This window comes from Erinaceus europaeus, chromosome 13, assembly GCF_950295315.1.
Source record: "Erinaceus europaeus chromosome 13, mEriEur2.1, whole genome shotgun sequence".
Taxonomy (NCBI): Eukaryota; Metazoa; Chordata; class Mammalia; order Eulipotyphla; family Erinaceidae; genus Erinaceus; species Erinaceus europaeus.
The window spans coordinates 9,100,569-9,126,907 of record NC_080174.1 but is presented as its reverse complement, the minus strand read 5'-3'; the positions used below and the strand labels follow the sequence as shown (position 1 = coordinate 9,126,907).

Genomic DNA, 26,339 nt, shown 5'->3' with positions numbered 1-26,339 from the left:
TTAAATGAGGGTTAACGACAAAAATGTCTTTCTGCCCTTAAGAAATCACTTCTCTCTAGAATAGTCAACAGTTAAGTTTTCAGTGGTCTTACAGTTACTTAATAAAAATACTCTTCATCCACAGTTATAAATAGTTCTAAATTGTCTGAGGTCTCCCATTTAGGAATTGTATCAAATATTACTTGAATTAGATCACTGAACATCGGGACTTGGAAGTCTTGTATTTACACAAGAATTTTTAGAAAGTCAGGTTGACTGTTTATTATAGTAGAGATTGGCAGGGATCTGTTGAGGCGGTTTCAGAACGCCGTTTGTTTCCACAGTTCTACTTTTCCTTTTATTTTCCATCTCATTACTTTTTTTTTGCCTCCAGGGTTATCACTGGGGCTCAGTGCCAGCACTACGAATCCACTGCTCCTGGTGGCTATTTTTCCTATTTTATTGCCCTTGTTATGTTGTTATTGTTGTTATAGCTGTTGTTCTTGTTGGATAGGACAGAGAGAAATGGAGAGAGGAGGGGAAGACAGAGAGGAGGAGAGAAAGACAGTCACCTGCAAACCTGCTTACCACTTGTGAAGCGACACCCCTGCAGTTGGGGAGCCGGGGGCTCGAACAGGGATCCTTAATCCAGTCCTTGTGCTTTGCACCATGAGCACTACTGCCGAGCTCCCCATCTCATTACTTTTAAAAGACAACTGTCCAGCAACCAGGTGATGGCATACCCAGTGGAGCACATTCATTACTATGCCTGGGGACCAGGATTCCCCCAGTTCCTGCCTGCATGGGGGAAACTTCAGAAGCAGAGGAACAGTGCTATAGTTGTCTCTCTCTTCTACCCCCCACCCCTGTAATTTTTCTATATATATAAGACAAAGGAAAAAACAAAATAAAAGAGGGCTTCTGGAGCAGTGAGTCCCAGTGATAACCATGGAAGCAAAAAATATAGAGATAGAGATAGAGATAGAGACAGAGATACAATTTCTTAGCAGAGCACTACTCAGCTCTGGCTTATGGTGGTGTGAGAGATTGAACCTGAGAGTTTGGAGCCTGGAGTATGAGAGATTCTTTGCATAACCATGATGCTATCTCCCCTGCCCAGTAAGAATTTGCCTTTAAAGTAATCATCTGAAGTATAGAAATGATTATGTCTGGGGGTCTGGCGGTGGGGTGGTGGGTTAAGCGCATGTGGCGCAAAGCGCAAGGACCGGCGTAAGGATCCCGGTTCGAGCCCCGGCTCCCCACCTGCAGGGGAGTCGCTTCACAGGCGGTGAAGCAGGTCTGCAGGTGTCTGTCTTTCTCTCTGCCTCTCTGTGTTCCCCTCGTCTCTCCATTTCTCTCTGTCCTATCCAACAATGAATAGCGTCAACAGTGGGAATAATAATAACCACAAGGAGGCTACAACAACAAGGGTAACAAAAGGGGAAAAAATGGCCTCCAGGAGCGGTGGATTCATGATGCAGGCACCAAGCCCAGCAATAACCCTGGAGGAAAAATAAATAAATAAAAATAAAAAAATTTTAAAAATTATGTTTGGTTGAGTTGTCTCTAGATTGTTGTATAGTCAACCCATCAGTGTTCTTGCTGAGTTTTTTTATTAAGATTTTTTTTCTTTATTATTATGTAGGAGAGGGGAGGGGAGGGGGAGGGAGAGACAGAGAGAAACACAGAGGCCAGAGAATCACTCGGTTCGATTACATGCAGTGCCAGGGATCAAACCTGGGGAATCTCACATGTGCAAGTCCTCTATTCTACCACTGAACTATCTCGCCCAGATTCTTGTTAAGGTTTTAGCATTGTATTATTCTCAAAAAGAGAATTGGTACCATATTCAAAGCCTTTCAGCTCTAACTTATTGATCATCTTTCAAACTCAATAACCTCTTGGGAATAGAATCTTCTCTTTACCCCCATATTGCCTAGAATCTTTCTGAAATACCAGGTCTCCTGGGTTTGGGCCATTAATGAGTATCTACAAGATGCCAATGACAAAGAAGATGTTGTCAGTAAAAGGATGGCCTTTAATGCCCATATTCAGTGGGAAAGAAATTACGGAAGCCAGACCTTCCACCTTCTGCACCTCATAATGACCCTGAGTCCATACTCACAGGAGGATAAAGAATAGAAAGCCTATCAGGGGGGGGATGGGATACGGAGTTCTGGTGGTGGGAACTGTGTGGAGTTGTATCCCTCTTATCCTATGGTTTTTTTCAGTGTCTCCTTTTTATAAGTAAAAATTAAAAAAAAAAAAGGGAGTCGGTGATAGCGCAGCGGGTTAAGCGCATGTGTCGCAAAGTGCAAGGACTGGCAGAAGGATCCCAGTTCGAGCGAGCCCCCCGGCTCCCCACCTGCAGGGGAGTTGCTTCACAGGCGGTGAAGCAGGTCTGCAGGTGTCTGTCTTTCTCTCCCCCTCTCTGTCTTCCCCTCCTCTCTCCATTTCTCTCTGTCCTATCCAACAATGACAACATCAATAACAACAACAGTAATAACTGCAACAAGGGCAACAAAAAGGGGATAAATAAATAAATATTTTTTTTAAAAAAAGGTTGGCCTTTTGACTCACAAGACTTCTGGCAAAGGCTGCCAAAAGGTTTGGCAAACGTCAGCCTAGTTTAATTCTAAGTGGGTGAAACCAGGATTCTTCAGTCTTACAAATTCTTGTGGTCTCCACACACTCCTCCCTTCCACCATCAAGCTCATCTTTGGTGTTTACCCACATACTTCTCTTAATGAGGCTGCAATTTTATGCCAGCAGTCCTGTTTGGATTATTTACTTTCTCTTTGTTGATCATATCAAGCAAATCATTGCAAATTATAACTCTGGCAAACGCTAGAAGAAGAATTGCAAATTATAACTCTGTAATCACATGGCTCTTTCCAGGAAATGTCATCTTGTTGATGGCATCTGACGCTAGATGTTATTAAAAGATGACTTGTATTCTTTACCCTGACTGCAACTGTAATTTAACACCCTGGAGAGGGACAACATGGAGGCGTTTTTTTGCTGGCTGGTGATGATCGATTCAGCCGGGTGGTCAAGTTGAAGGCAGTGACAGAAGTCTTTCTAAGGATTTGTTGCGCATGCTCAAGTTTCTTCTGTGTTGACTGGAGCTATTTTAGAAAGTATCTCTGAAAAAAAGGAAGAGAAAAGAGAAGAAAATAAATTTAAAAAAGAAAAAAAGCCCTTGAAGAAGTTTAGAATCAAGGAGGAAAATAAAAAGGAATTTCACCATTTGTTTTTCATTTTCTGAACGTGTGTCATCCAAATAACTCTATAATCTCTTTAACACAATTTGATGGCAAATATTCAGAATTTCATGCAAAGACTTGACTACAAGTTCTGTGCTGAAGGTCTGGAGGTAACTCCCCCAGTAGAGCGTACCCACTAGGATGGATGTGAGCTCAGGGTCATCACGTTGGGGTGTTGGGGGGGGTTCATGAGTGTGAAGTGATTCTGTCTTTCTTCCTCTTTGCCTTTCACTCTCCTTTTTTTTTTTTATAACTTTTTTATATTTATTCACTTCCCCTTTTGTTGCCCTTTTTTATTGTTGTTGTAGTTAATATTGTTACTGATGGCGTTGTTGTTAGATAGGACAGAGAGAAATGGAGAGAGGAGGGGAAGATAGAGAGTGGGAGAGAAAGATAGACACCTGCAGATCTGCTTCACCACCTGTGAAGCGACTGCCCTGCAGGTGGGGAGCTGGGGGCTCGAACCGGGATCCTTACACCAGTGCTTGCACTTTGCACCACCTATGCTTAACCCACTGCACTACCACCTGACTCTCTCTCTCTCCTTCTGTTTCTCTCTCCTTCTGTTTCTCTCTCCTTCTGTTTCTCTCTCCTTCTGTTTCTCTCTCTCTCTCTCTCTCTCCATCTCTTTCTCATCTACTATCAAATGAAAAAAGGCTGCAGACAGCAGAGGAGTTGTGCAAACATGGAACCCCAACAATAAACCTTGTGACAAAAGAAAAGTTTGGTGCTAAGATGAAAACATGTGTCTCTGTCTTGTATTTCTTCTTCTCTTATTCCTTCAGTTGTGATGTTCACCCAATCACACAGAAAAAGATTCTCCTGCATTAAAAAAGAAAGGAAGGAAGGAAGGGAGGAAGGAAGGAAGGAAGGGAGGAAGGAAGGAAGGAAGGAAGAAGGAAGGAAAAGAAAATTGTGCCGGTTTTGATGAATCATACAAAAGCTACCCAAAGTAATGTTTCTAGTGGAAATTTCTAGAATGCATTTAGTAAATCTCTTCTATAAAAATTTCAGGTAGAGTGGTCTGGGAGGTGGCACAGTGGATAAAGCATTGGATTCTTAACTATGAGGTCCTAAGTTCGATCTCCGGCAGCACATGTACCAGAGTGATGTCTGATTATTTCTTCCCTCCTAACTTTCTTATGAATAAATAAATTCTTTAAAGAAAAAAATACCAGGTAGTTCTTCTTTGCTAGTAGATAGATAACAAGAAGAAAAGAAGAAGAAATAAAAAAAAAAAAAGCAAGGGTCAGGGAAATATTATAGCAGCTTATTCAACAGACTTTCCTGCCTGAGGTTTGTAAGTATCAAGTTCAATCCTTCAATCCCTAGCACCACTGTAAACCAGAATTAAGCAGTGTTCTGGTCAGGAGGGTAAGGGAAAAAAGAGAGAGAGACACAGAGAGAGAGAGATGGAGAAATAGTAATTTCTTGGGAGAAAATATTTTATCTTAATTTCAGAAAGTGCATGGTTACGGGGGCAGGGTGGTGGTGCACCTGGTTGAGCACACATATTACAGTGCACAAGGATCTGGGTTTGAGCCCTTGGTCCCCCACCTGAGAAAGAAAGCTTCCCAAGTGGTGAAGCAGGGCTGCAGGTGTCTCTCTGTCTCTCCTTCTCTTTCTCCCCCTTCCTCTCAATTTCTGAAAGTCTCTATCCAGTAAAAAGAAAGATAATAGGGAGTCGGGCAGTAGTTCAGCAGGTTAAGCGCATGTGGCATGAAGCACAAGGACCGGCGTAAGGATCCCGGTTCGAGCTGGGGGGCTCCCCACCTGCAGGGGAGTTGCTTCACAAGTGGTGAAGCAGGTCTGCAGGTGTCTTATCTTTCACTCCTCTCTGTCTTCCTCTCTTTTTTTCCATTTCTCTCTGTCTTATCCAACAACAACGACATCAATAATAACTACAACAATAAAACAAGGGCAACAAAAGGGAATAAATAAATAAATAAGTATTTTTTAAATAAAGATAATATTTGAGCCCCCAGGCTCCCCACCTGCAGGAGTCGCTTCACAAGCTGTGAAGCAGGTCTGCAAGTGTCTGTCTTTCTCTCCCCCTCTCTGTCTTCCCCTCCTCTCTCCATTTCTCTCTGTCCTATCTAAAGAAGAAGAAGAAAGCGCATGGTTATCATTACAAAAGATCCAATCAAAACTGACAAATAATCTGGGATTTCCCCCTCTTTGTTGCTAAACTCAGGCCTCATTCATGCATGATCCTCCCATTCTGTGTCATTTCTTTCATCCTGGCTGAGAGGGAGAGAGAGAGGGAGAGACATCACAGCAACAGAGTTTCCTTCAGTGCTAAAGCACCTTCCATGTGGTATCAGTCCTCAGATCCAGGCCACATGCTGAGATTTTTATGTCACTTCTTCTTCTAGCATTTGCCCTTCTTCCGTGGCCAGTTAACACGTCAGGTTGAGCCTGATGTAAAGTTTATGTCACTTAACCAGCGGCTTGTTATAGTGTAAGGCGTTTTAGGCTTGATAGCACAGCTCAAACCCCTCAGAGCTCTGAGTCAATATCTGTTGAATACTCCATTTCCATTCTTTCATTTTATATGTGTATTTTGTGGGAGATAGCATAATGGTTATGCAAAGAGATTCTCATGCCTGGGACTCCAAAATCCCAAATTCAATTCCCATAATACCACCATAAGCCAGAACTGAAGCAATAATTAAGTAAATAAATAAATTAAATAATTAAGTAAATAAATTATTATTATTTAGTTATATAATGAACAAGAGACAGAGAGCCACAGTATCACTTTGGCACATGTTTGATGCCAGGGATTGAAGCCAAAACTTCATGCTTGAATGTCCAATATCCTACTCACTGTGCTACTTCCCAAGCTTAAAAAAAAAAAAAAGATTAAAAAAAAAACAACATTTTTTAAATTTTCTCCTGTATCTTTGATTGTATAGTAGGAAAAAAAGAATGATCACTTTTATGTGTATAAAGTCAAGTCAAACCAGCTGAGATCATGTTTCCTTCCAAAGGATAGTGTGTGGGCTTCCAGCAAAATGACACCTTGTCAGAGCAGACTTTGTCCAGTGTGTCATGTTGGTATGTGGAACTAAGATCAATCAGAGCCTCACAAATCTCAATAAAAACTGATACTAGTGCTCCAAAGAATGAAGATTACCTAGGTTTAGGGACATCTTCAGAAATGATTTTTTTTTATTATTAGATAAATCTTATCAGGAGGCAGGGCAAAGCATCTGGAGTCTCTGGCTTTATCAGATGAAATCATCTTTTGCCCTACACTCAGGACACTATCTATCTATCTGTCTACATGACTGACTCTGGAATTGACAACCCAGGAAATTATGCATGTCGTTAAACATGTTCTCCTCTCTCTTACTAATCAGTCTGGTATTCATTTGCTGATCAACCAGAACCCAAAAGGGTAGACAGATATTCCAACCTTGTCCCCCCATGATATACAGAAATAGATGTGGTCAGAGGACTCCTGTCTCGTCATTTCCTTAGTATTTTTTCCCTGAATCTATGAACACTTTTAGTTTCTATCAATATAATATATTTCAGTTTCTTGCACAGAGAAGATCTGACTGTCAAAGTTCTCAGCCCTGAGGAAGAATGAGTAGAAATTTCCCCCACTATTGAGAGAGAGAGAGTTTGTACTATTCCCAAATTGCTTCTTGGATGTTCTGTATTCAATACTTAATCAATATATATTAAGATACAGATTTATTTTGATAGTGCTGATGGGAATGTGAGTGAGGTACAGGTAAACTGTATTGACCCAGAACTTCAAATGACAAGAACAAGTTTTGGAAGGACACTCTAACATCTTTATTTTCTGATGGAAGTATAGAGCTAGGTCTCTGAAATATGTGACTACTCAATATTTTTCTTACAGAAGAAAAGACAGCAGAGGGCAGGGCAGTGGTGCACCCAGTTAAGCACACATAGTACTAAGCGCAGGGACCAGGGTTTGAGCCCCCACGCCTCCCCTGCATTGGGCAACAGGTGTGTAGGTGTCTTTCTCTTTCCTTCTCTATCTCCCCCTCCTCTCTCAGTTTCTCTCTGTCTCTATCCAGTACTATGAAAAATATGCTTGCCAGGAGCCGTGGATTTATAGTGCTGGCACCAAGCCTCAGTGATAACCAACCCCAGAAGCAAAAAAAAAAAGCTGGCTTAGTAATATCGAGAAAGTGAGTGTAAAAAGGATACATGTAGGGGCCAGGAGGTAATGCAGCTGATTAAGTGCAGGTGGCGTGAAGCACAAGGACCGACTCAGGGATCCTGGTTCCAGCCCCCAGCTCCCCACCTGCTCAGGGGGTTGCTTCAGATGTGGTGAAGCAGGTCTACAGGTGTCTTTCTCTCCCCCTTTATCTTCCCCTCCTCTCTCAGTTTCTCTCTGTCCTATCGAACAACGACAGCAATGACAACAATAACAACAATGATAAACAACAAGGGCAACAAAAATGGGGGGGATGGTCTCCAGGAGCAGTGGATTCATAGTGCAGGCACAGAGCCCAGTGATAACCCTGGAGGCAAAAAAAAAAAAAGGGTGGGAGACGCATATGACAGGAGTGCACTCAGCTACGTGAGGGGACAAGAGGAAAAGCAAACTAGAAATGCCTCTTAGAGGAGAATGTTATTTTTGTTATTTCCGTTTTCACCTTTTACATATAATCTATTCTCATTTCCTGAAATGCTATTACTCTCCAGTTAATAAAAAGTGATAAAGAAAAATCGAGTCATGAAGTCAGTGGCATAATAAGCTTCATTTGATTTATTTTTTTACCCCCACTGTTAGCTCTCAAAACCCTTTGGACTTAAAGCCTCGAGCTAATGACTTTTAGAGAAAGGTTTTGTTTTCTCTAAAAGAGAACAAGCAAGACCAGACAGTGGTACACTTTATTGAGTGCACATGGATCCAGTGCTACAGTGGCCTCTCTCTCTCTCTCTCTCTCTGTTTCCCCTTCTCTCTCAATTTCTCTCTGTCTCTGTACTATATAGGAAATAAATAAAATATTTTAAAAGACTAGAAAGCAATCAGTATAAACAAGATGTCTTCTAATTCCATCCAAAATTATGCAAAGGAGATAACTTCATTTTAACATATAATACTGAGTAATATTACATCGTGTATATAGACCACAGATTTTTTTTTTTTTTAGCCACTCCTCTGTTACTGGACCTCTGGGTTGCTTCCAGGTTTTAGCTATTACAAATCGTGCTGCTATGAATATAGGTCCACATAGATCTCATTTGAAAAGTATTCTTGTTTCTTTTGGGTAAATCCCCAGAAGGGAAATTGCTGGGTCATAGAAATCTCCAGACTATTCTGAGAAATCTCCAGACTGCTTTCCACAATAACTGAGCCGATGAACACCCGCCAGCAGGAAAGAATTATCCCTCGCCCCTCCCCACATCCTCTCCAACATTTGTTGTTACTGTGATTTCTACTGTATGGCATTCTCACACGTAGAAAGTGGTACTTCATTATTGTCATTATTTGCATTTCCCAGAGCATCAATGATTTTGAGTATTTTCTTATGTGTCTGTTGTCCCTCTGGAACCCTTCCTAGGTGAGATTTCTGTCTGTGTCCTCACTCCATTTTCTTTCTTTCTTTTTTTTTTTTATATAATTTTATTTATTTATTCCCTTTTGTTGCCCTTGTAGTTTTTCATCTCACTCCATTTTCTAATGTGGTTGTTTTAGTTTTATTTTGGTTGGTGTGTGTGTGTGTGTGTGTGAAGTTAATTTCATTGAGCTTTTTCTGTATTCTGGTTCTTAGCCCTTCATCTGAAGTATGTTGTATAAAGATCTCCCATCCTGTAGGATGTCTTTCTGTTCAGGTGATGGTAGTTTTTGCTGTGCAGATACTTTTTTAGTTCGATTTAATTCCATTGATTGATTGATTGATTTGTAAAATGACACATTTTACTAACTTCTTTCACCGTAAGATTTCTTCCATCTTCCAACACCAGGTCTGTAATGAAAACTCCTAATCACTGTCGAGTCTGAGTCAGAGACACACACGCAGCACGCTTCCTACTCTGGAAGTTGCCTTCCTGCTTTTGGCTGGAAACCACGCGAGAATCAAAGCATTTCCTTCAGCAATGGAAGCCAAGATAAATCTACTTGTTCTATGAAACAATAGAAGAGAATGGGCCACTTGGAGCCAATACCACACAACTGATTAGCATGTGTTTCATGTTACCTATCTAGCTGCATCATTGGTCTACGACAGAGCAGAGTGGGGTAGCCGCTATACTAAGCATGAATGGCAGAGTAATTAACTTGGGTTTTATTGCTATCTTGGGCCCTATTTTTTGTTTGGTTTTCACATTTTTTTCCAGTTTGACAGCAAGAGACTTTTCTTCGCCAGCAATTAACAAACCAGACCACCCACCAGCAGCCAAGTGCTAATATTTTTGTTGTCATTTACGTTGTGTTTTTAAAAATCCATCTTTGGTAACATTTATACCCTATTAATGAAATGACTCAAGTTTCTTGTTTTTGTTCCTATTCAATATGTAACCTAAGTTGACAGGAGTGGAAACCTCAGAAAATACCAGAAAACTATAATACACCCTTTGAAAGAGAGAACTAACCTTGTTTATGCATTGAATACCAAGCAATAAAACCTTTTATTTCCTTTTCAAACAATCTGGTACTTAAGCCAGAATCCAGTGCAATTCATTTGGCCTGCTATAATGAAGAAACTGGAATGAAGTAGGATTTCTGGTTAAGTTTAGAGTTTATATCGCATCAACTGTACAGATATTATTTTCTTTTTTAAAATATACTTTATTGAGGGGTTAATGACTTAGAGTGCAGTTGTTGGCACATAGGTACAACCCCTTACTTCCCCATGATAGATGTCTGGAAAACTCTCCCAACCTAGGTTCCCTTCCCCCATCATGCACCAGGATGCCAACACCCCTTCCATCCCATGTCTTTTTCCCTTTTTTCCCCCAGAATCCTTTGATTTGGTGCAACATACAACTCCCAGTCCAAGTTTGACCTCATGTTTTCCCTGACTGTCTTAGTTTCTTAAGTTCCACCTATGAGTGAGATGATTTGGTATTGGTCTTTCCCTTTCTGACATCTCACTCAGCATAATACCTTCACATTCTGCCCAAGATACGGCAAAAGAGATAATAATGTTTTCATATTGAGTATCTGTTCTATCTTTCCTTCCTCTGGCCTTCTAGCCTAATACATTCACCCTTAATATCAAGTCTCAGATGACAGGAGTTCCCTAAGCTTGTTTTTATACTCTTTCTTCATTCTAACCTGTCGGGCATTAAGCCAGCCCCCCTGCTCCAGCCCCCCCCCCCATCCTGCATTGTTGATACTATGGCCTATTTACATGGCCATTATTTTGCCTGAAAGATCCCCACTCAGTCCACTGATCTATCTTCTTTCTAACTCAAGACCCACTTGCCTGCAGGATAATATTAATCCCACTGGTTAAAACCCTCACAACAGTTGCTAAGGAAGCTTCTACCTTCCCAGTATGCTTTTGCCTTTCTCCACCCCTTTCCTAGCCATTTCCATTTCTGACTTACCACTTCTGGTTCTATCCTATAAAAGCATTGGCTCTCTGATCAATAGACCCTTTTGCATTACCACACTACCACGAGTTCCTGAGTCATCTGTCTCCTGCATCACTAAGTGAGTAGCAGCCCAGGCTGAGTCCAGTTGAGTTCTCTCCAACCCAGAGAGTACGCACCTGGGGAAGAGGCATCCCCACGCTACCTTGGCACTAACCACCCCCTCCAGATTAATTTCTTTGTCGTGACTGAATCTCAAATTGCCGACTTCAAAGCAGGACTTTGTTATCTTCTATTGTTGCCTTATTTCACTTAAAAACCAACCTCCAAAAGCCTTCCTTTTATATATATATATATAATATATATATATATATTATATATATATATATATATATATTCTTTAACTTTGAAAAAGATAGGCAGAGCAAGGGAGAAAGAAGCACATATTGCCCTGGTACATGTGCTGCCAGGGATTGAACTTGGGACCTCATTCTTGAATGTCCTGTGCTTTTTCCACTGCGCCACCTCTCGGACCACATTCCTGGTACTTTAGAATCCCCCTTCCTCCCTGCTTTGCTTTGCTTTTTCTGTTTTCTTTTCTCTGCTTTCTTTTTCTTTTTGCCACCAGGGTTATCATTGGGTTTCAGTGCCTGCACAGCTCCATCATTCTTGGTGGCCAATTTTTAATTATCTTCATTCCTTTCTTATAGAAGTGAGAGGAACAGAAAGGAAAAGAGAAGCAGGAAGGAGAAACACCTGCAGCACTGTGATTCAGTCATAAGCACAGAGTCCTCAGAAATGAAATTAGTACCCATAGAGACCCCAGAAATTGACTCTTCCCCTTTTAGCATGAGGAAAAATGGCTCTTACCAACCACCAAGTCTGCTAGAAACTTGACCTTGTCTTCCCAGCCTCCAGTAGCCAGGAGCTTCAGCTGTTTCTAGGCCAGTCAGTGGTATTTTGTTACAGCAGGCTGAACAGACCTGTTGACCACCTCAAGTCAAAAAAAGGAACAAGCCCCACTGAGAAAGAGAGGCAGCCTCTTTGATGTATTGACACTGGTATGTACTGGGATGTATGCAGACATTAAACTATACTCCTAGGAATCTTAAGATATTGTAAAGCAATGAGCAGTAATAAATACAACTGGAAGGAATCATCTTTAGTGAAATAAGCTGGGAGAAGGGTGAATACTGGATGATCTCACTCATAGGTGGGACTAAAGAAACAAAGAAAGAGAAAATAGAGGTGAGACATTAACCAGATACGGCATCTTATAGCAGATTCAAGGACTCCAAAGGGAGGAGAGAGGAAGGGATTGATGATGTGCTATTATGGACGGAAAAGACAAGCTGGTAGAGGGTGTGATAATCTCATGCAGAAGACATGAAAATGTGTGCTTGTGATAACAACACATCTCCAAATCAGCATGTTCCCTAAGACAGTGATGTATTAGAGGGGAAAAGCCTTAGCTCCATAAACTCTTTGTGATTCCAAAGAAAAGGTATTTAATTTTCTTTTTCCACATTACAAGGTTTCTTTTTACTCTATTTATTTATTGCCTCCAGTGGCTGGGGTTCAGTGCCAGCACTATGAATCCACCACTTCTAGCTGGTTTTCTCCTCCTCCTCCTCCTCTTTCTATAGGACAAAGAGAAGTTGAGAGGGGAAGGTTGACAAAGACAGGGAGAAAAGATAAGACAACTGCAGACCTGCTTCAACAACTATGAAGCCACGCGCCTGCAGGTGGGGAGCCCGGGGGCTCAAACCTGGATCCTTGCGCTGGTTTTTGTATTTCATACTACGTGCACTTAGCCCGGTGTGCCACCACCTGACTGACCCCTGTTATAAGGTTTCTTAAAGTTTAAAAACAAATAAGCAGACAAGCACAGTAAGTTAAAAAAAAAAAAGAAAGAAAGAAAGGAAAGAAGAAAGAAGAAAGAAAGGATGGAAGGAAGGAAGAGAGAGAGAGGAAGGAAGGAAAGAAGGAAAGAAAAAACTTTAAAGGACAGAATGGGATCATACATTTAGAAATAACCTTCAGTCGTACACAGGATTGAACTTAGCAGGAATCTCTATCTTACTGAAAAGACAAAACACAGTGAAACTGGATTAGGAGTAACTGGCTCCTTTTCTGCTTAAACAGCCAAAGTCATTCTAGTCTCATTGTCACAGCCTGAGATGATGACTCACTCGTTTCTGTGTCAAGAGATATTGGCAGTTGATTAAATGCCAAAGCTGTAATTCCCACCAAGCCTGTTTTCGTAACCTATGCAACACATTCAAACAACTCAGGGCCCATTTCCTGAAAGGATATTCTCAACTTTCCAGCTTCGCTGCTAACTTGAAACTGAACTCAACCTCCACTCAAGAGCGTGAAGATCCTGAAAAGGAAGCAAGATTTTTTCCTCTGATTAAAAAAAAAAAAAAAAAAGCTTCAGGGTGGGGTAGAAAAGGAAAAATTTACAAGATACTGAGTGGCTTCTCTTTAAGGATTTCTCAAAAAGAGCTCCTGTAACTTGTTTTTCTAAGTTGATTTTTTTACAACTAAATGTTGGGTTTTTTTTTAATATATATAGAATACATTTATATAATTAGCCCTAAATCATGGTACAGAGCACTACTAGGGTTAGAGTTGGGGATTAAATTTAGGATTAAGAGGGGCCAGGTGGTGGTGCATCTGGTTAAGCATTCACATTAGAGTACGCAAGAACCCAGGTTCAAGCCCCTGGTCCCCATCTGCACGGTAGGAATCTTCTTAAGTGGTAAAGCAGTTGCAGGTGTCTATCTCTCTGCCTCTCTCGCCCTGCCTCTCAATTTCTGTCTGCCTCTATCTAATAAATTAAGATTTAAAAAATAGATAAATAAATTTAGGATTAAGTTCAGGGTCAGGTTTAACACTAAGGGTCAGGGTTAGAGGAGAGGTTTGGAGTTAGGATTAGGTTGAAGGTAGGGGTGGGGTTACAGTTAAGGGCTGGAGCTAGGGGTTAGAGTCAGGTTTAGAGTTAGAGTTAGGGCTAAGGTTAGGGATTAGAGTTAACATTAGAAACAGAGGGAGAGAACCTTGGCAAAGTTGCCAAATTATTCCATCGCTTTCTCCAATTCAATAGCATCCTTCAGAAGGATCTCTGTTCTGACTTCTAACTCCTTATGCTAATAGCCTATATAATATAGTTTCTTATATCTGAGGGCTTGTTTTGTTTTGCTTTTGCTTCCAGAGTTGTCGCTGAGTCTCGGTTGCCTACACTACGAATCCACTGTTTCTGGTGGCCATTTTGTTGCCCTTGTTGTTATTGTTACAGTTGTTGTTGCATAGGACAGAGAGAAATCGAGGAGGAGAAGACAGAGAGCGGAAGAGAAAGATAGACACCTGCAGACGTGCTTCACCGCTTGTGCACACTCCTGTCTACCCCCATGCATTTGGGGAGCCTGGGGCTCAAACCCGGATCCATTCTCTGGTGATCGCGCTTAACGCATTGCGCTACCGCCAGGCCGCCCCCTCCCCCCCCCCCTTTTTTTCCAGATGAAAACACTTCTGTGTTCTCTTTTGTGTCTGGCTGCTATTACTCCACATTTCATTGGGGAGGTTCAGTCATCCATGTGGTTACCTGCAGTGACGCTATTAGTTCTTCATTCTCGTTGCACGAATATTCCACATTTTGTGGCGTAATCTTTGAAGAGCTTTGGCTGTGGAGCTATTATGAGTAGTGCTCCTATGTGAACCCAAATATATGCCTCTTGATGAGCATTAAGTAGATGTTTCCACTGGGTCTATTCCAAGGAGTTGGTTACAGGTCACTATATTTGCGGTAACTTATTACAGCAGTAATTACCAGAGGAAACTCATATAATTACCTTGTCATATGTTTATTGGCCATATGAATATCCTCTTTTGTGAGGTACTTGTCTGGTTAAGTCTTTTGGGTTCTTTCAAAACTCATATTGTCTTTTTCTTTTCTTTTCCTTTAAACATATGGGTGTTGCTTAAATATTCGGCATTCAGATCCCTTGTAGATAACGATTTTATCACGCATTCCCCAAATCACCCCCACCTCATCATTTATTTCTTCTCCTCTCACAGGAATCTTTTTTTTTAAAAAAAGATTTATTGATTTTTATGAGCGAAGAGAAATAAAGAGAGAGAGCAGATATATGGGTGCCTAGCCTTGAATGAAGCAAGCCCTGTGCTCCATCACCGAACTCTCTCTCCCTTCAGTGGACATTTTTAATTAAAGCAAGATTATCAATTTAAATCATGGCAAATGTATCTATCTTTTCCTTTATGGTTAGTGTTTTTGTTTTTGTTTTTTTTAGTTTTTTTTTATTGTTGTAGTGTGTGTGTGTGTGTGTATGTGTGAATGTTTACATTCATTAAAAGCCTACAAAATCAGGAGAACATATCCCATGCAACCTTCTAGATGTTTCGTTATCATGACCCATCTATTTGAATAGTGTGTGAAATAGCAAAGTTGATTTTTTTCCCCAACTAGATAACCAAACAATCCAGCATTAGTGTTTATTTTATTTTATTTATTCCCTTTTGTTGTTCTTGTTTTATTGTTGTAGTTATTATTGTTATTGATGTCATCATTGTTGGATAGGACAGAGAGAAATGGAGAGAGGAGGGGAAGATAGAGAGGGGGAGAGAAAGAGAGACACCTGCAGACCTGCTTCACCGCTTGTGAAGCGACTCCCCTGAAGGTGGGGAGCCCGGGGCTCAAACCCAAATCCTTCCGCTGGTCCTTGGGCTTTGTGCCACGTGCACTTAATCCACTGCACTACTGCCCAACTCCCAGCATTAGTGTTTTTAAAACATCATCTTTGGTATCAAGAGATTGGTCAGCTACAGGGTTCACGTCTTACCAAGTGTGAGACATGAGCTCAATTCCAGCATCAGTTCCCAGAGTGGTGGAATTATATATACATGGAGCCACAATGCTACAAAGAATAATAGTAATAAGTAAATAATTGTGTTGGATTATAAAGAACCTTTTCTTATAGTTTAGGTGATTGTATATATAGGTCTGCTTGGGATTTTTTTTCTTGCTCTACTAGTAACTCTGTCTTTGTCCCTGATTTAAAAAATTATCTATCCATGAGTACAACTCTATGCTGAATTTCTTAGGCTTTTCTAGAGAATTACCAAACTAGAGGGACCCAAAGCAGTGAAATACCAGCAAGGACAAACAGATAAATTAATTCAATACCATTCTTGGGCATTTATCCAAAGTGCGTCTGAAAACTAATTCAAAGATACGTGCACGTCTATGCTCACAGCTGCATTATTCACAATAATCAAAGAGTGGACGCAGCCTAAATGCCCATCAACAGACGACTGGCCAAAGAAGTGATGGGATATCTACTCCATGGACTACTACTCTGCCACCACGAAAGATAATAGTGTGTCCTTTGGAACAAAATGGATGGAACTGGAAGTGATTATGCTTAGCAAAGTCAATAAAGAGATGAAAGACCACCCAGTTAAGCACACACAGAACAATGTTCAAGGACCCAGGTTCAAGCCCCCAGTTCCCATCTGCTAAGGTGAAGCTTCAAAGACAAGCTGTAAATTAGTGCTGAGGGTATATCTTTCTCTCCCTCTCTATCTCCCCTTCCTGTCCTAATTTCTCTGTGTCCAATAAAAAAAAAAGTTTTTAGTTTAGAAAATAATAAAAACCGGGAGTTGGGCAGGTTAAGCGCACGTGGCACAAACACAAGAACCAGCATAAGGATCCTGGTTCGAGCCCCCAGCATCCCACCTACAGAGGAGTCGCTTCACAGGGGGTGAAGCAGGTCTGCAGGTGTCTATCTTTCTCTCCTCCTCTCTGTCTTCCCCTTCATTCTCCACTTCTCTCTGTCCTATCGAACAACGATGATATCAACAACAACAACAATAATAACTACAACAACAATAAAGAAGGGGGGCAACAAAAGGGAAAATAAATAAATAAATTTTAAACAAAGAAAAGAAGAAAAATATGTTTTCACTCATATATGGAATCCCGAGAACTGATATGCATGAACTTGCAAAACAAGAAGAAGGAGGAGGAGAAGAGAGAAGGAAGCAAGTCTGTAGGACTTTGTGAGAACTACGGTGCTGGGGCCAGAAGGCGTACATTGCTACCCACTCCTCACCAGAAGGGTGGATGCGCCATGAGCAGTGAAGCAGGCCTGCAGGTGTGTATATTTCTCTCTCCCTCTCTGTCCTAGCTAATAAACTAGGTGGAGAGAAAGGAAAAATAGTAGCAGGGAGCGTTGCATTCATAGTGCTGGCACCAAGGCCCAGTAATAACCTTGGTGGCAATGAAAAGAGAATAACTTTAAAGTGTTTTTTAAAAAGTAAGAATGAGGAGATTCGTGGATAAATTCATAACAGCACTCAGAAGAATGAGGAGTGACGTGGCAGAGCTAAATATCACAGCCGAGTAAGTCACTTGCAAGAAGACAAACACCAAAAACTAAAGTGGAGAACAAGAAGTTAAGGGAATATTTAGAAATCACACACACACACACACACACACACACACACACACACACACACACACACAAAAAAGACAAAAAAGAAAACACACCACAACAAATGAAGACAATAAAAGAATTAAAAAACAGTGAAAGAATTATGAAACAGCACTAAGAGGAATCATTCACATAATTGGAGTAAAAGAAGCAGGGAAAAATAAAAGAACATAATTCATATCTGAAGAAATTCTAGCTCAGAATTTTCCCAAATTAAAGAAGTAGATGAGCCCCAAGATTCAGGAGGCTTGAAAGGATCCAATTAAAATGAATTCAAGCCCTAATTTATCAAGGTGCATAATAGTGAAAAATGTCAGAAGTCAAAGACAATGAGATTATTCTGAAGGCTGCCAAAGAGAAACAAGAGTCACTTATAAAAGGAAATCCCTTAAGACTGTCAGCGGATTTCCCAAACACTAAAAGCAATAAAGAACTAGCAGAATCTATTCAAAGTTCTGGATGAAAAAGACCTTTACCCAAGAATCCTTGATTCTGTTAAGTTATCAATCAGGTTAGAAGGAGACACAAAATGATTTTCAGATAAGCAACAGCTGAGAGGACCCATCACTTTTAAACCAGACCGTTTACATGAAAGGCCCAGAAAAAAGGAAAGTGATTTTCAGATATCTGCTTCCCAGATTGAGCCTGGGAGCAAGGAGAGATTGCCAATAAGCACAGAAAAATGTACTAGGGTGACTGTTGTTTTCGTCGGGCTGGCTTCAGTGACGAAGATATTCTAACCCTCAACAGTGGAGCTGTTTTCTCAACTCTATAAATTACCTCAAAGTCTAATATAAGTGCACATTATCTTATAATGGGTGGCAATTATGTTAAAAGTATACCCCAAATAAAGTTATAAAAAAATTATTATAATAAGGAAGTTGGGCGATAGCACAGCGGGCTAAGCGCAAGTGGCACAAAGCACAAGGACAGGCGTAAGGATCCGGGTTCGAGCCCCGGGCTCCCCACCTGCAGGGAGGTCGCTTCACAGGCGGTGAAGCAGGTCTGCAGGTGTCTATCTTTCTCTCCCCCCTCTCTGTCTTCCTCTCCTCTCTTCATTTCTCTCTGTCCTATCCAACAACAACGACAACAATAATATAAATACAACAATAAAACAACAAAGACAATAAAAGGGAGTAAATTAATACATAAATATAATAATAATAATAATAACCAGCATGGGATCAAAGGTGGGAAAGTATAAATAATGCATATTGAGCAATAATGATGATGATTGAAGGTAGGCAACAGTTTTCATTTTACTACTCCGCCTAATTTTATGCGCATTCTAGCTTTTCATATTGTACGGTGTTTAAAAGAGCACAGGGTGTCACATTTAGATTACCTTCTAAAAAAACAAGAAATAGTTCTTCCAGTAGAGCATGTGCCTCACCATGCAAATATCCTGGACTTGAACCTTGGCACCACATGGAGCAGCATGGATAGCATCAGGGGAAGCTTCAGGGATAAAGTAGTCAGTGATAGTCCTCCTTCACTGAATATCTGTGTATGTGTCTCCCTTCCTGTCTTGACCTCTAAATAAATTTAGAAATGAAAAAGGAATTGCTTTACAAAAGCACTCTATTATTATGTATAACTCAGGGAACCTGTCTATTGGCATTTTCAAGCCATTCCATTAAAGGTTTCTATTCACAGAAAATAGACAAAAGAGATACAAGTGAAAGATGTTTTAACTAGATTTTCATCTATTTGTTACATTCAGTGAGGTGTTTTTTTAAATATATTTTTAAAATATTTATTTACTTTCCCTTTTGTTGCCCTTTTTTATTGTTGTAGTTATTATTGTTGTTGTTACTGTTGTCATCATTGTTGGATAGGACAGAGAGAAATGGAGAGAGGAGGGGAAGACAGAGAGAGGAAGAGCAAGATAGACACCTGCAGACCTGCTTCACCACCTGTGAAGAGATCCCCCCTGCAGGTGGAGAGCCGGGGGCTTGAACTGGGATCCTTACATCGGTCCTTGTGCTTTGTGAGACCTGCGCTTAATCCACTGTGCTACCACCCGACTCCCAGGTATTTTATTTTTTATTTTTTATTTTTTTTTATGAATGACTTTTTTTTTAATTGGGGAATTAATGTTTTACATTCAACAGTAAATACAATAGTTTGTACATGCATAACATTCCCCAGATTCCCATTTAACAATACAACCTCCACTATGTCATTCATCATCTTTCATGGACCTGTATTCTCCCCACCCAGCCACCCACCCCAGCGTCTTTTACTTTGGTGTAATACTCCAATTTCATTTCAGGTTCGACTTGTGTTTTCTTTTCTAATCTTGTTTTTCAACTTCAGCCTGAGAGTGAGATCATCCCATATTCATCCTTCAGTTTCTGACTTATTTCACTCAACATGATTTTTTCAAGGTCCATCCAAGATCGGCTGAAAACGGTGAAGTCACCATTTTTTACAGCTGAGTAGTATTCCATTGTGTATATATACCACAACTTGCTCAGCCACTCATCTGTTGTTGGACACCTGGGTTAATTCCAGGTTTTGGCTGTTACAAATTGTGCTGCCAAGAACATATGTGTACACAGATCTTTTTGGATGGATGTGTTGGGTTCCTTAGGATATATCCCCAGGAGGGGAATTGCAGGGTCATAGGGTAGGTCCATTTCTAGCCTTCTGAGAGTTCTCCAGACTGTTCTCCACAGAGGTTGGACCAATTGACATTCCCACCAGCAGTGCAGGAGGGTTCCTTTGACCCCACACCCTCTCCAGCATTTGCTGCTGTTACCTTTTCTGATGTGTGACATTCTCACAGGAGTGAAGTGATATCTCATTGTTGTCTTGATTTGCATTTCTCTGACAATCAGAGACTTGGAGCATTTTTTCATGTGTTTCTCGGCCTTTTGGATCTCTTCTGTGGTGAATATTCTGTCCAAGTCCTCCCCCCATTTTTGGATGGGGTTATTTGTTGTCTTGTTGTTGAGTCTGGCAAGCTCTTTATATACATTGGCTATTAAACTCTTATCTGATGTATGGCATGTAAAGATCTTCTCCCATTCTGTGAGGGGTCTCTTGGTTTGGGTAGTGGTTTCTTTTGCTGTGAAGAAGCTTTTTAATTTGATGTAGTCCCATAGGTTTATACTTGCCTTAGTCTTCCTTGTAATTGGATTCGTTTCATTGAAAATGTCTTTAAAATTTATGCGGAAAAAAGTTCTGCCAATATTTTCCTCTAAGTATTTGATAGTTTCTGGTCTAACATCCAAGTCCTTGATCCACTTGGAATTTACTTTTGTATTTGGTGAAATACAGTGATTCAGTTTCATTCTTCTGCATGTTTCAACCCATTGTTTCCAACACCATTTGTTGAAGAGACTCTGCTTTCCCCATGTAATAGTCTGGGCCCCTTTGTCAAAGATTGGATGTGCATATGTGTGGGGCCTCATTTCTGGGCCCTCAATTCTATTCCACTGGTCAGTGTGTCTGTTCATGTTCCAGTACCAAGCAGTTTTGATGACAATGGCCCTATAATACAGTTTGAGATCTGGGAGTGTGATGCCTCCGGTTCTGTTCTTCTTTCTCAAGATTGTTTTGGCAATTCTAGGTCTTTTCTGGTTCCAGATAAACATTTGTAGCATTTGTTCTATTATCCTAAAAAATGTGCTTGGGATCTTGATGGGGATAGCATTAAATTTGTAGATGACTCTGGGTAATATATTCATTTTGATGATGTTAATTCTTCCAACCCATGAACATGGAATATCCTTCCACTTCTTTGTGTCTTTTTCAATTTCTTTGAGTAGTGACTCATAATTTTCAGTATACAAGTCATTCACTTCTTTGGTTAGGTTTACTCCTAGATATTTTATTGTTTTTGTTGCTATAGAAAAAGGAACTGATTTCTGGATTTCAATTTCTTCTAACTTAGTGTTTGCATAGAGGAATGCCACTGACTTTTGAATGTTAATTTTATAGCCTGACACATTACTGTATTGCCTGATGATTTCCAAAAGCTTCTTGCTGGATTCCTTAGGTTTTTCTATGTATACTATCATGTCATCTGCAAATAAGGAGAGTTTGACTTCTTCTCTTCCAATCTGTATCCCTTTAATTCCTTGCTCCTGCCTGATTGCTATGGCAAGAACTTCCAACACTATGTTGAATAGTAATGGTGATAGTGGGCAGCCCTGTCTAGTACCTGATCTGAGGGGAAATGCTTCCAGTTTTTCACCATTGAGTATGATGTTGGCTGTAGGTTTGCTATATACAGACTCCACTATCTTCAGGAATTTTCCATCTATTCCCATTTTTTGTAGTGTTTTGATCATAAAGGGATATTGTATTTTGTCAAAGGCTTTCTCTGCATCTATTGATATGACCATGTGGTTTTTGGTCTTGCTTTTGTTGATGTGGTGGATCACATTGATTGATTTACGTATATTAAACCAACCTTGCATGCCTGGGATAAACCCCACTTGGTCATGATGAACAATCTTTTTGATATACTGCTGTATCCGGTTGGCTAGAATTTTGTTCAATATTTTCGCATCTGTGTTCATCAGAGATATTGGTCTGTAGTTTTCTTTTTTGGTTGTGTCCCTGTGTGCTTTTGGTATCAGGGTGATGTTGGCTTCACAGAAGCTGGCAGGGAGTATTCCAGTGTCTTCAATCTTCTGGAAGACTTTTAAAAGTAGAGGTATTAGTTCTTCTTTGAAAGTTTTGTAGAATTCATTTGTAAAACCATCTGGTCCAGGACTTTTATTTTTGGGAAGATTTTTGATAACTGTTTCAATTTCATTAGCTGTGATGGGCCTGTTCATGTTATCCACTTCCTCTTTACTTAGTTTTGGCAGTTGGTAGGTATCTAGAAAATCATTCATTTCTTCCAGGTTCTCTAGCTTGGTGGCATATAGTTGTTCATAGAAGCCTCGCATGTTATGTTGAATTTCTGCAGTGTCTGTTGTGATTTCTCCTCTTTCATTTACTATCCGATTTATTTGGGTCTTCTCCCTTTTTTGTTTTGTGAGTCTGGCTAAAGGCTTGTCAATTTTGTTTACTCTTTTGAAGAACCAACATTTACTTTCATTGATCTTTTGTATGGTTTTCCTATTCTCAATGTTATTTATTTCTGCCCTAACTTTAGTGATTTCTGTCCTTCTGGTTGCTTTAGGATTCCTTTGTTGTTCTTCTTCTAGGTCTTTAAGATGTGCAATCAGGCTGTTTATTGTGCCTTATCTTGTTTCCTAATGTGTGCTTGTATAGCTATGAACTTCCCTCTTAGGACTGCTTTAGCTGTGTCCCAAATATTTTGATAGCTTGTGTCTTCATTTTCATTGAACTCTCAAAACATTTTGATTTCTTCCTTGATTTCCTCTTTGACCCAGAAGTTGTTAAGAAGTGTACTGTTCTAATGTTTTAAAATGAAAAAAAAAAAAAAAGAAGTGTACTGTTGAGCTTCCACATTTTGGGACTGTTACTAATCTTTTGTTGATTGTTAAGTGTTAGTTTAATTCCACTGTGGTCTGAGAAGATGCTTGGGATGATTTCAGTGCTCTTGAATTGGCTGATGCTGCCTTTGTGGCCTAACATATGGTCTATCCTTGAGAATGATCCATGTGGATTTGAGTAAAACGTGTATTCCAGTTTCTTGGGATGAATGACTCTGAAAATGTCCAATAGTTCTAGTTTATCTATCTCTTCATTTAGCTCCCTTATGTCTTTACTGATTTTCTTCCTGGATGATCTGTCAAGTTGAGATAGTGGGTTGTTGAAGTCCCCTACTATGATTGTGTTACTGTTAATATATTTCTGTAGCTCTTTCAGTAGAAGTTTGATGTATTTAGATAGCTTCTCATTGGGTGCATAGATATTAATAATTGTTAAGTCCTCTTGATTGACTGATCCTCCGAGCATTAAGTAGTGTCCATTCCTATCTTTTTTAATCTTATCTATTTTAAAGTCTATCATGTCAGATATGAGAATAGCTGTTCCTGCCCTTTTTTTGGGCCATTGGCTTGTATGATAGTTTTCCATCCTTTCACTTTAAGTCTGTGTTTGTCTTGTTGAGTTAGGTGAGTTTCCTGTAGACAACATGTTGTTGGGTTGTGTTTTCTGATCCATCTTCCTACTCTGTGTCTTTTAATAGGTGAATTCAGGCCATTGACATTTATTGATATCAAAGATTGAAGATATTTTAACGCCATTCTCGTAGAGTTTTAGAGTGTTTTGATATATGTCCTATTTGTGGTGGTCTGGTTGTTTATAGGAGACCTTTCAGAACTTCTTTCAGGGCAGGCTTGGTGATGGTTGCTTCCTTCAACTGTTGCTTGTCTGAGAAGGTTTTGATGCTTCCATCTAGTCTGAATGACAGTCTAGCAGGATATAGTATTCTTGGCTGAAAGCCTTTCTCATTGAGCACTCGATAGATATCTTGCCATTCTCTTCTGGCCTGTTGTATTTGTATGGAGAAGTCTGCTGCTAATCTTATGGGTTTTCCTTTGTAGGTGACTCTTTGTTTTTCTCTTGCAGCCTTGAGGATCCTTTCTTTATCCTTATTCCTTTCCATTCTAAGTATGACATGTCTTGGTGTCTTTAGGTCTGGGTTAATTCTGTTTGGGACCCTCTGGGCTTCTTGAATCTTTATGTCTTTGGTGTTGTCTAGACTAGAGAAATTTTCAGCTATTATGGCCTGGAGAATGCGTTCTTCCTCTCCTTCTCTTTCTTCCTCTGGTAAGCCAATAATGCGTATATTGTTTCTTTTGAAGTCATCCCATAGGACTCTGTTGTTGTTTTCAGCATCTCTTAATCTCTTTTTGAGATCTCTTACTTCTTTTTTAGTTGTCTCTAATTCATCCTCAATCTTGCTAATTCTGTCTTCAGCCTCATAGATTCTATTCTCTCTGCCCTCTACTGCTTTCTGGAGTTCATCTATTTTGTTGCCCTGCTCTGATACTGTTTTAGCTTGTTCAGCTAGTTGCCTTCTTAGCTCAGCGATGTCAGCTTTCAGCTCTCTAATAACCATGAGATTATTAGAATTTTCTTCCATATTCTCATTTGTTGTTCCTGCATTTCTGATTACAATTTTTTCAAATTCTTTACTCACTCCTGTTATTATTTCCTTAGCTAATGTTTGGATGTTGAACTCGTTTTGTGCTTCATCCTCTGGAGGACTTTTAGCTGGACTCTTGTCCTGGTTCGAGTCTCCAATATTTTTTCTTGTTGTTTTAACCATTTTATATATTATGTTATGAGTTCCCTTTATCAGTACTTTTCAAATTATTGATCACTATTGCCTGGATTGACTTGTGTCTAAGTAATTTAATTAAAGGGTTTACCGTGGTGGAAGTTAACAGTTTTTTCAATCCCTGAGTTGGAGCTCAGTGGTGTAAAAGCCTCTTTTTGTTTCTTCCTTGTAGGCTATGGGAGCCTGAGGGCTTTTAAACTATCAATAGGCTTCTTAGCTTAATCACTGACTCCTGACCAAGAGATAAAGCAGGGTGTGGCAGAGATAATCCAGTGGTTATGCAAAGAGACTTTCACAGCCCCTCAGCTATGCCAAGGAGGTATAGGTCTTCTCCTGAGTTTCCCGGTTAGATCTCTGTCCTCTGGTGTCCCTCCCTGTTGCTGCTCCAGATTCTGAGGGTAGTAGCAATGAAGACTCAGAGTTGCACTTGGTGAGTCTCTGGGGAGTCCTTTCCTCCCTTCACCTGTCCCCTTGTTGTGGAGCAGACTGGAGGTGGTGTCTCCACTGATAAACTGTTGAACTGTTAGCAGTCACTTAATCTCTCCTTAGGCCCCTCTCTCCTCTCTGTCACCAGCCACGTGTGTTTGTACTCACCGGGTGATTTACTGGGTTCCTGTGGTCATTCTAGTCCTGTCTTGTTTCGGTCCCGGGTGGTCTCCTTTGGTATTCCTAGTTGATCCGGGAGAGGAGAGGAGAGGAGAGGAGAGGAGAGGAGAGGAGAGGAGAGGAGAGGAGAGGAGAGAAAGCGATCTGCTGCTAGTCGGTTTTTTCTTTTTTTAATGAGGGATAAGAACATTGCTTCATCATTTTTTTAATTTATATATATACACATATATTTATTTATTTTCCCTTTTGTTGCCCTTGTTTTTTTATTGTTGTAGATATTATTGTTCTTGTTATTGATGTCGTCATTTTTGGATAGGACAGAGAGAAATGGAGAGAGGAGGGGAAGACAGAGACGGGGAGAGAAAGAGAGACACCTGCAGACCTGCTTCACCACCTGTGGAGTGACGCCCCTACAGGTAGGGAGCCAGGGGCTCGAACTGGGATCCTTAAGCTGGTCCTTGCACTTTGCACCATGTGCGCTTAACCTACTGTGCTACTGCCTGACCCCCTGCTCCATCATTTTTATGAACTTCTACTTTAATTTTTGTCTTTCTTGTCTTTAAGTGGTGCCAGAAATTGAACCTATGACCCTGTGCATGCGAGGTAATCACTTTACTGTTGAACCACCTCCTTGGCCACATCAAACAATTTTGATAGGCTTAATGTAATTCAAAAGGGAATCATACATACGGCCATGAGAGACTTAGTGAGGACACAAGCTGACCTCTACTTCTGGAAGGGTCTTGGGCAAGAAGATGAGCTCTTTTTTAAATATTTACAGATGTACATAAGGAAGATACTTCAAGTCCCTCTGGTATTTTTGACCAGAACAACCTAGCCATGCTACCAAATACCTTCCTTTGTTTAACTAGCCACATCAAAGTACCTCAAGAAATCAGAAGAAAATTATGTGTCCATTATATGTCTCACTTTTAATAAAGAAAGGAGGATAGTGAAGGAAGATTACAGAGGGGTTAAATATATGTATTATTAGTGAGTTTCTAAGAGATTTTGATTTTTTTAAAGATTTTATGATATCCCATTGGCCCAGAGGACAAATCTATATAAACCAAGCATTGATAACTAGAGAAAGAGACTTATATGGAAGGTTTATCACTCAATAATTAATATCCATATGTCTCCATCTGTTGGAAAGAAGGAATATCAATCCCAGTTAATTTTAATATATGAGGACAATTTTTACATCTTTCTAAAAGGTCCAACAAA

At 40.2% G+C, this 26,339-nt stretch overlaps 1 long non-coding RNA gene across 1 annotated transcript in view; it reads right to left on the bottom strand.

The window, feature by feature from the left end:
• Window positions 1-2,587: 2,587 nt before the first annotated feature.
• The window catches only part of LOC132542474 (uncharacterized), a 45,962-nt gene continuing 22,210 nt past the window's right edge, over window positions 2,588-26,339 (bottom strand). The window contains exons 2-3 of the long non-coding RNA XR_009553484.1: window positions 2,864-3,125; window positions 2,588-2,826 (exon numbers count right to left, since the gene is read on the bottom strand). This is a non-coding gene — a long non-coding RNA (uncharacterized LOC132542474). The remainder of the gene's footprint in view (window positions 2,827-2,863; window positions 3,126-26,339) is intronic.